The 9,174-nt window shown below is 43.5% G+C and overlaps 1 pseudogene; it reads left to right on the top strand.

Moving 5' to 3' along the window:
- The first annotated feature begins 4,566 nt into the window (after positions 1-4,566).
- LOC126425341 (5S ribosomal RNA) lies at positions 4,567-4,684 on the top strand (annotated as a pseudogene).
- The last annotated feature ends 4,490 nt before the right edge of the window (positions 4,685-9,174 follow it).

Genomic DNA, 9,174 nt, shown 5'->3' with positions numbered 1-9,174 from the left:
CCGCTGTCAGTTATCGTGACCGGAGCCGCTGCTTCTCAATCATTTAGTTCCCGAATTTGCCTCACGTGGGGCTGAGTGCACCCCACTTGCCAACAGCGCTCGGCAGACCGGATGGTACACCCATCCAACTGCTAGCCAAGCCCGACGGCACTTCGTTGATCTGACGGGGACCGGTTTTACCACTGTTGCAAGTCTGTTGCTGTCCTGCGTTCAACATGACCTGTAATTTTCTAGAATTTCTTTCCATTTTGGAGATTTTAGTTTATTCTCCGAAAGTTCGCATAACAATTTGGAAATTTATTTACAAAAATTTTAAACGCCTTAGCTGAGATGTTCTTTTGGGGTCAATGGGGGAGGGGGGGGGGGGTATTTATGAACTACGACCTTCGCTTTTCACAGTTCCATAGTCACGATCGATAAATCAGCAAATGACGACTTATCTCTATACTAAACATACACACAGCTTCCTTTTCTAACAGAGGCTACAGGCGTCATGAAGCAATTACATATTCACGCAGTGTTTAGTTAGGCCACAAGAATGGGGAAACAGTACTACCTGCACGTCAGAGGCACTTGCTGAGGAGACGTCGGGCACTGTTGTACCTTTCCCTCGGAGAGGGGTCAACAAGATGCAGAGATATACACCAGCCCGAGTAATTTACTGGCTACAAAACAGGCCATTCTCAGCCGCAGGGCAAAATATTTATAAAGGCGCCAGGAAGTAAAGCTGGCTCTTTTATTCTTTGTGCAACACAACGTATTCTGCTTACTAAATATGTGCTCAGTTTATTTAACTACAAGCAGCAATTAAAAAATAATATCAAAAGTTTTACCAGTTCCTTGAAGAGGTTCTACTGTGTAGTTAGTACATTACGTAATAAAACGCACTGAGGTGATAAAAATTATCGGATAGGTACTAATATCGTTTCCGACATCCTCTTGCACGGCGAAGTGCAGCAAGTCGACCTGACATGAACTCAACAAGTTGTTGGAGATCCCATGCAGAAATAATGAGCCGCGCTGTCTTTTTAGCAGTCCAAAATTGTTACCTCGGAGACTCTGTATCGTACCGCTCCTGAGCTGACTGTAACACCACGTTCAAACTCACTCAAGGGGACATTATACGTGAAATTCGTTGATATTTGACATTTTCTGTTTTCTACTCCATAATGTGCTTTGGACTTTCCTGAACATTTTGGTACATAATACATTAAAATCAGACAATTGTGAGGCCCTATAAATAATATTTTGAATGTTGACATGTGACTGTCCAATTTCGCGGCTACGCATATACTGCCACATATGAGCAGTCATATCTTGGGAACTACACAGTCTAGAAGGCTGTGAATTGCTTTGTTTTGTGCCTACTGCTACGTCTCAGAAGTTAGCATTACGAATAAACAAATCAGTCCTATATTTCTGATACTAGTTTTCGTTGTAAATAGATCATCGGCTATTTTTGTTGTAAGCTAACTTCAACTGTTTTTTATACGTATATTATGGGAAGGCCATTATAAATAACTGTGACAATTTAGAGAAGATGAAAAGAGCTGTGTGGAGCAGTTTTTTTCATCGAATATCAACCGATGAAAAGCCATGTCATGCTTTGTCTCCACCTCCACGAACACTTGGCGTAAATATAGGCAAGCTGAATTTTCTGGCACCCGGCATGAATTTACTCATAAACATTCTCTTCCTTTGGCAGTAATGGAGACAATCAAACCTATATACAGAGATTTGGCAAATACTGAGCTACTAAAGAGGTGTTTACGTGGGAAGACCCAGAATGTGAATGAGTCCTTCAGTAATGTTGTGTGGTGTCGTGTGCCTAAAAATGTATTTGTTGGCCTTATGACTCTAAAACTCTTCAAGTTGGCAGTGTCTGATGCAGTAATAACTTTGAATGGTGGGAACTATGAAAGACTTAAGGTTCTAGAGAAGGTAGGGGTAAAATTTGGACAGAACACAGCTAAAGGACTTCGGGAACTGGATGACCTTCGTGTATGTGAAGCAAAGTTAGCTGCTCAGCAAATGACAAAAGGAGCAAGAAAGAAGAGGAGGCGACAAGCACTGGGCTGTTGTGAAACTGACTATGGGAGGGGGCAATTCTACTGCATTAAAGACGCAGAAATGTACGTGTTTATAAGAATTTGTAATAAAAAAAGTTTTAAACCTCAGTATCCCTGAACTACATTATTTGCAATAAATGACCCGTTTTCTAAGGAAGTACTGATGGTAGAGACATGAAATTTTCACAGCATGCCAAGTGTGAGATTCAACGCATATGGACCTAGAATAATTAAAATATCCTCAGTTGTTTTGTTTTTATGTTTATTTATTTACAAAAGCCTGTCAAAAATTGTTTGAAAAAAAAGAGATAACATGCCCCACAATATAATTTTAGTAATAATTATAGTTCAGTGTATCTAGAAAGGTGGATTCAATAATTATGGAAAATTGTAACTTGGTGTCTTAAAAAGTTTCCAAGATAATGGGTCACAAAATTCGATAATTATTTAACATTGGCGGCATAGGACATACAATGTCCCCTTAAATCTTGATAACTTTCCATTGTAGCAGCAGTAACCGATCTAACAACAGCTCCAGACAGTAGTTGTCTTACATAGACGTTGCCGACCACAGTGCCGTATTCTGCCTGTTTACATACCTCTGCATTTAAATACGCATATACGCATGCCTAGACCAGTTTCTTCGGCGCTTCAGTGTAGAATGACACCACAGTTATATAATGCTTGTTAATGTTGGGTTGAAACGTTTCGATAAACTATCAGCGTAATACGCTGAAACTGAAACGTGAGGTAGTTGGCATCTGAAGTTGTGGTGTAAACGCCTGAAAGTTTGTTCCACGTGCGAGGCTCCGCAGTTACACGCAGCAAGAACAGTAGCGAATTCCCACCGCTTGCAGTTCTCATACAACTGTCTAATAAGGTGTTTCTATCAAGATTTTTAAAATGCTGCCCTTCATTATTTTGTTATTCTGTATCTTTTAATTGGAATACGAAGCCGCGCGGGATTAGCCGAGCGGTCCAGGGCGCTGCAGTCATGAACTGTGCGGCTGGTCCCGGCGGAGGTTCAAGTCCTCCCTCGGGCATGGGTGTGTGTGTTTGTCCTTAGGATAATTTGGATTAATTAATGTGTAAGCTTAGGCACTGATGACCTTAGCAAGATGAGATTTCACACACATTTTTTTTGGAATACGAACTATAGTTTCCACTATTACCCTTACACTGGAAATGTGCGGCTCTGCGCGCAATATTTTTGAGTCTGGAAGCGGTCAGTCTTGTGATGGCTGTCTATCACGTTGGTTGTGATTTGAACGTATTTTGAGGACATTGGTAACTGGCTGTTTGGAAAGTACTCTTATTGATTAGTCCTGTAATGTCTATTATGGTACCAATGAATTAGCAGCTATTGTACGTTTTTTACTTTAATTCATAATTTTTTATTTAAGGATTCTCCCTTTTGAACTTCTTTTCTTAGATCTGAAGACGGTCTTCAACAACTGAAACTTGTTATTTAATTGCTTTTATTTATTGCAATGAAGACTAAAAATTTACAGTAAGACACGCGTGTTTTTCACTTGTAGCACATTTTTATCTACATGTCTACTTCGGAAGCTGTGCTACGGTGTGTGGCGGAAGCTATCTTGTGCACAGGAAGAACGGTTCCGGGTAAGCTTTAGTGTGAGCACGAATCTTTCTGATTTTACTTTCACGATTTTTTCGCGAGATATATCTTGCGCGAAGCAGTATATCGGTTGAATCTTGTAGGAACTTATACTTTCTGAAAGCTGACTGTAAGTCACACCTGATGCAGAACGTCTCCCTTGTACCATCTGCCACTGGAGTAACTGATAACCACCGCGACGCCTCCTCTTATTAAATAAACCTGTAACAAAACAAGCCGCTCTTCTTTGGATCTTTTCGGGTCCAAAAATGACGAGTAATTTTCAAGTACCGGTCGAACTAAGATTTTGTAAACTTCTTACTTTGTACATACACTTCCTGAGGAGTCTTCCAGTGAGTCTCAGTCTGACGTCCACCTTTGCTGCGATGCCGTTTGAAATCGCATCGTTCGCAGATTCACAGATATTTAAAGGGCGTGCTCGGATGTCGTGGTGTACTTACAGGAAGACTTTCCTAGCGGTGCGATCGACTTTTTGAAATTGTCTATACGGTGATTTAGATTAAGGTCCCAACTACCACACACTGCAGCCATTCACCATGGTAGACCCTCGTTTTCGAGTAACCGACGAAAGAAAAATTCGGAATTTTGTGTGATACTCAGTAGCGTTAAAAAATTGCACTGTTCAGTCTGGTTGTGTGGTGTAATGGCTAGGGTAACAGCTTGACATCCAGGAGGTTGTAGATTATAATCTCGTCTGCAGCATAATTTTTTTTTTATTTTTAAATTATTCCGATCATCATTTTTATTCAATTATTTGGTTTGAATGTAATTTTTGATTCCTTTCCTGTGTCACATAATTTTAATCATAATATGAACTTCTTCATTTGCTCTCATTTTTCTTGCTATCATTCCTTCTCCGGCAACGGCCTTGCCGCAGTGGATACACCGGTTCCCTTTAGATCACCGAAGTTAAGCGCTGTTGGGTGTGGCTGGCACTTGGATAGGTGACCGTTTGGGCCACCGTGCGCTGTTGCCATTTTTGGGGGTGCACTCAGCCTCGTGATGCCAATTGAGGAGCTACTCGACCGAATAGTAGTGACTCCGGCCAAAGAAAACCAGCATAACGACCGGTAGAGCGGTGTGTTGACCAGCCGCTCCTCCTATCCGCATCCTCAACTGAGGATGACACGGCGGTCGGATGGTCGCGATGGGCCACTTGTGGCCTGACGACGGAGTGCTTTATTCTTTCTCCGCGTGAAATCGTTGTGCAACGGTTTTTAATTAATTTTACGTACTAATTTCTTTTGTATTATCACTGTTTTTTCGTTCACATTAATGTGTTCATTTTATCTATTTCTCTTTTGATGGAATTTCTTTTTAGTTATAACCCATCTTCCACTTAAATTTTCATCTGCGTTATGGTGTCCGTTGTGCAATAGGCATTTACGTTATGTCTTAAATGTTTGTATGACGATTACCATGCAAAGAAAACTGCACATCAGGTAACAAGAATGCATATTTCGCACCATTGCACAAATATAAATAATGTCGTCTTTTAATTTTTAAGTAATAAATTGGAATTTTCAAATAATTGAATATTATAATAGATAATTGTATTCATGTTCAGAAAAATTCTGATTGAAAAAAGAATAAAGACAAAATGAAACAAATTAAAAGGTTCACACGATCATTAAAATGACGTGATAAAGAAATAGAAATAAAAAAATACGTTTAAACAACTTAACTGAATAAAATTAATGATTGAACTAATTTCGATAAAGACATAAAAATAAAAAATAAAAACAGGGAGCATCTGACGAGATTCGAACCCGCAACCTTTTCCTATCCATTACACAAAGAAAACAGTCTATATAAAGTAAATTTTTTACGGTTATTAAATGTCACACAAAATTCCGAATTTTTCTTCCGTCAGTTACTCCCAAATGAGGGCCCACCAGGATGAATGGCTGCGGTGTGTGATACCTGAGATCTTAACCTACATCAGTGTATAGGTAGTTTCAAAAAGTCGATCGCATAGCACCTTGTCAGAAGTGACATATTTCACTATACATTTCACAGCTGCGATGATTATTCATTAAAGTTGTTCAACACCGCTTACACGTAATATTTCTAACGACCTGTTGTGTACTCTTTCCTAGGAACTTTTCGTCCTAACTGAGCGTAACGTCGTTTTCTCTGTCGGCCCGGAGCGCCTGTTGTCTCCAGGACGAGGCGGGCTCCCTAGTCAGCGCCTGCCATTGTTGCCATTGTCCGGGGCGGCGTAATTCCGCGTGCGACTGTCGCATCTGGACGGCGGGGCGCGTCTGCCCGGATTCCTCGAGCGCCCCGCTTAACGACTGCGCAGCCGTCTCCGGCGCGTCCGGATAGATCGGCGCGCCGGCAATCTAATTGCTGGCGGGCCTTATGCAGAACGAATCCAGTTAGCGCCGGGCCGATGGCGCGCGCGTAATCCGGTTTCAGCGCGTCAGCCGCCTGACGGGTCCGGCGACCAGTGGGGGGCGAGGCGCTGCAGTCGGGCACTGTCCACTCCGCCAGGGATTACCGCCGCCACTGTCGTTCCCTGCCGCACGCCGCAAACTACTGCGCCTTGTTCCGCACAGCAGGGGCGGCAGAATAAAACTACCTGTAAAATATTTCATGCAGCGTAAGGTAGGCAACCCGTCGTCCACACCATGAGCACACCGGTCCGCAAAGATGTAGCGCGAAGATCGATAGTAGGCACTAGGTCAAGGGCACATATTACGAGAGAGGCGAGAGACACACCGGCAAGCAACATTCCGACAACGCCCTCTCTACAGCAAGTATTTAGGCTGCCGCCTCTGACCGGAGTGCCTCACTGACTCATTCTTCACACATCAAAAAAAGTTTCGCATGACCTCGGTTCCGAGAGTTCCGGAACCTATACAGGAAATTGTATTAGAGATCAACGTAAACATCGTTTCCGCCCTTTTTATTGCTCATCAAAACCACACATCGCATATATTGTACCACCATACAGCGAGACCTTCGTAGGTGATGGTTCGGATTGCTGCGCACACCGGTACATTCAATACCCAGTAGCACGTCCTCTTGCACTGATGAATGCCTGTATTCGTCGTGGCATACTATCCACAAGTTCATCAAGCTACTGCTGGTCCAGATTGTACCACTCCTCTACGGAGATTCGGCGTAGATCCCTCAGAGAGGTTGGTAGGTCACGTCGTCCATAAACAGGTCTTTTCAATCTATCCCAGCCATGTTCTACAGGGTTCATGCCTCGAGAACATGCTGGCCACTCTAGTCGAGCGATGTCGTTATCCTGAAGGAAATCATTCACAAGATGTGCACGATGGGGGCGCGAATTGTCGTCCATGAAGACGAATGCCTCGCCAATATGCTGTCGTTATGGTTCCACTATCCATCGGAGGATGGAATACATGTATCGTACAGCCGTTAGGGCGCCTTCCATGACCACCAGCGCCGTATGTCAGCCCCACATAATGTCACCCCAAAACACCCGGAATCTCCACCTTGCTGCACTCGCTGGACAGTGTGTCTGAGGCGTTCAGTCTGACCGGGTTGCCTCCAAACACGTCTCCGACGATTGTCTGGTTGAAGGCATATACGACACTCATCAGTGATGGGCACGTGATGCCAATCGTGAGCGGTCCATTATGGCATGTTGTTGGGCCTATTTGTTTCGCGCTGCATGGTGCCATGGTTGCAAAGATGGACCTCGCCTTGGCGTCGGGAGTGAAGTTGCACGTCATGTAGCCTATTGCGCACCGTCTGAGACGTAACACGACGTTCTGTGGCTGCACGAAAAGCATTATTCAACATGGTGGCGTTGCTGTCAGTGTTGCTCCGAGCCATAATCCATAGGTAGTGGTCATCCACTGCAGTAGTAGGCCTTTGACGGCCTGAGCGAGCCTACAGGGCTGTCCATTAATCTGTAAGAGTAAGAGGGGGTGGAATCTCTTCTGAACAGCAGGTTGCAAGGCATTCCAGACATGCTCAATAATGTTCATGTCTGGAGAGTTTGATGCCCATCGGAAGTGTTTAAAATCAGAGGAGTGTTCCTGGAGCCACCCTGTAGCATTTCTGGACGTGTGAGGTGTCGCATTGTCCTGCTGGAATTGCCAAGTTCTTCGGAATGCTCAATGGACATTAACTGATGCAGGTGATCAGACAGGATGCTTACGTAACTGTCATCTGTCAGAGTCGTATCAGGGGTCCCATATCACTCCAGCTGCACAGGCTCCACACAATTACAGAGCGTCCACGAACTTGAACGGTCCCCTGCTGACATGCATTGTCGACGGATTTATGAGGTTGTCTTCTTTCACATACACGTCCATCAATACAATTTGAAATGAGACTCGTCCAATCAGGCAACATGTTTCTAGACATCAACAGTCCAATGTCGATGTTGACTGGTCCAGGCGAGACGTAAAGCTTTGTGTCGTGCAGCAATCAAGGGTGCACGAATGGACGTTCGGCTCCGAAACTCTATATCGAAGATGTTTCTTGAATGGTTCGCACACTTGTTGATGGCCCAGCATTGAAATCTACAGCAGTTTGCGGAAGGGTTGCTGTTCTGTCACGTTGAACGATTATATTCAGTCTTCGTAGGTCTCATTCTTGCAGCATCTTTAGTTCAAATGGCTCTGAGCACTATGACTTAACATATGAGGACATCAGTCCCCTAGACTTAGAAATAGACATCTGTGGTCATCAGTCCCCTAGAACTTAGAACTACTTAAACCTAACTAACCTAAGGACATCACACACATCCATGCCCGAGGCAGGATTCGAACCTGCGACCGTAGCGGTCACGCGGTTCCAGAGTGAAGCGCCTAGAGCCGCACGGCCACACCGGCCGGCCAATTTGTACAGAAACCAGATGGCAGTTATAAGAGTCGAGGGGTATGAAAGGGAAGCAGTGGTTGGAAAGGGAGTGAGACAGGGTTGTAGCCTATCCCCGATGCTATTCAAACTGTATATTGAGCAAGCAATAAAGGAAACAAAAGAAAAGTTCGGAGTAGGTATTAAAATCCACGGAGAAGAAATAAAAACTTTGAGGTTCACCGATGACATTGTAATTCTGTCAGACAGGAAAGGAATTAGACTTGGAAGAGCAGTAGAACGGAACGGACAGTGTCTTGGTAGGAGAGTATAAGTTGAACATCAACAAAAGCAAAACGAGGATAATGGAATGTAGTCGAATTAAGTTGGGTGATGCTGAGGGAATTAGATTAGGAAATGAGACACTTAAAGTAGTAAAGGAGTTTTGCTATTTGAGTTCCAAAAGAACTGATGATGGTCGAAGTAGAGAGGATATAAAATGTAGACTGGCAATGGCAAGGAAAGCGTTTCTGAAAAAGAGAAATTTGTTAACATCGAGTATAGATTTAAATGTCAGGAAGTCGTTTCTGAAAGTATTTGTGTGGAGCGTAGCCATGTATGGAAGTGAAACGTGGACGATAAATATTTTAGACAAGAAGAGAATAGAATCTTTCGAAATGT

The sequence above is a fragment of the Schistocerca serialis genome, chromosome 10 (assembly GCF_023864345.2).
Source record: "Schistocerca serialis cubense isolate TAMUIC-IGC-003099 chromosome 10, iqSchSeri2.2, whole genome shotgun sequence".
In the NCBI taxonomy this organism is placed as follows: Eukaryota; Metazoa; Arthropoda; class Insecta; order Orthoptera; family Acrididae; genus Schistocerca; species Schistocerca serialis.
The sequence above is the reverse complement of the archived record's forward strand: the minus strand, read 5'-3'. Positions and strand labels throughout refer to the sequence as shown.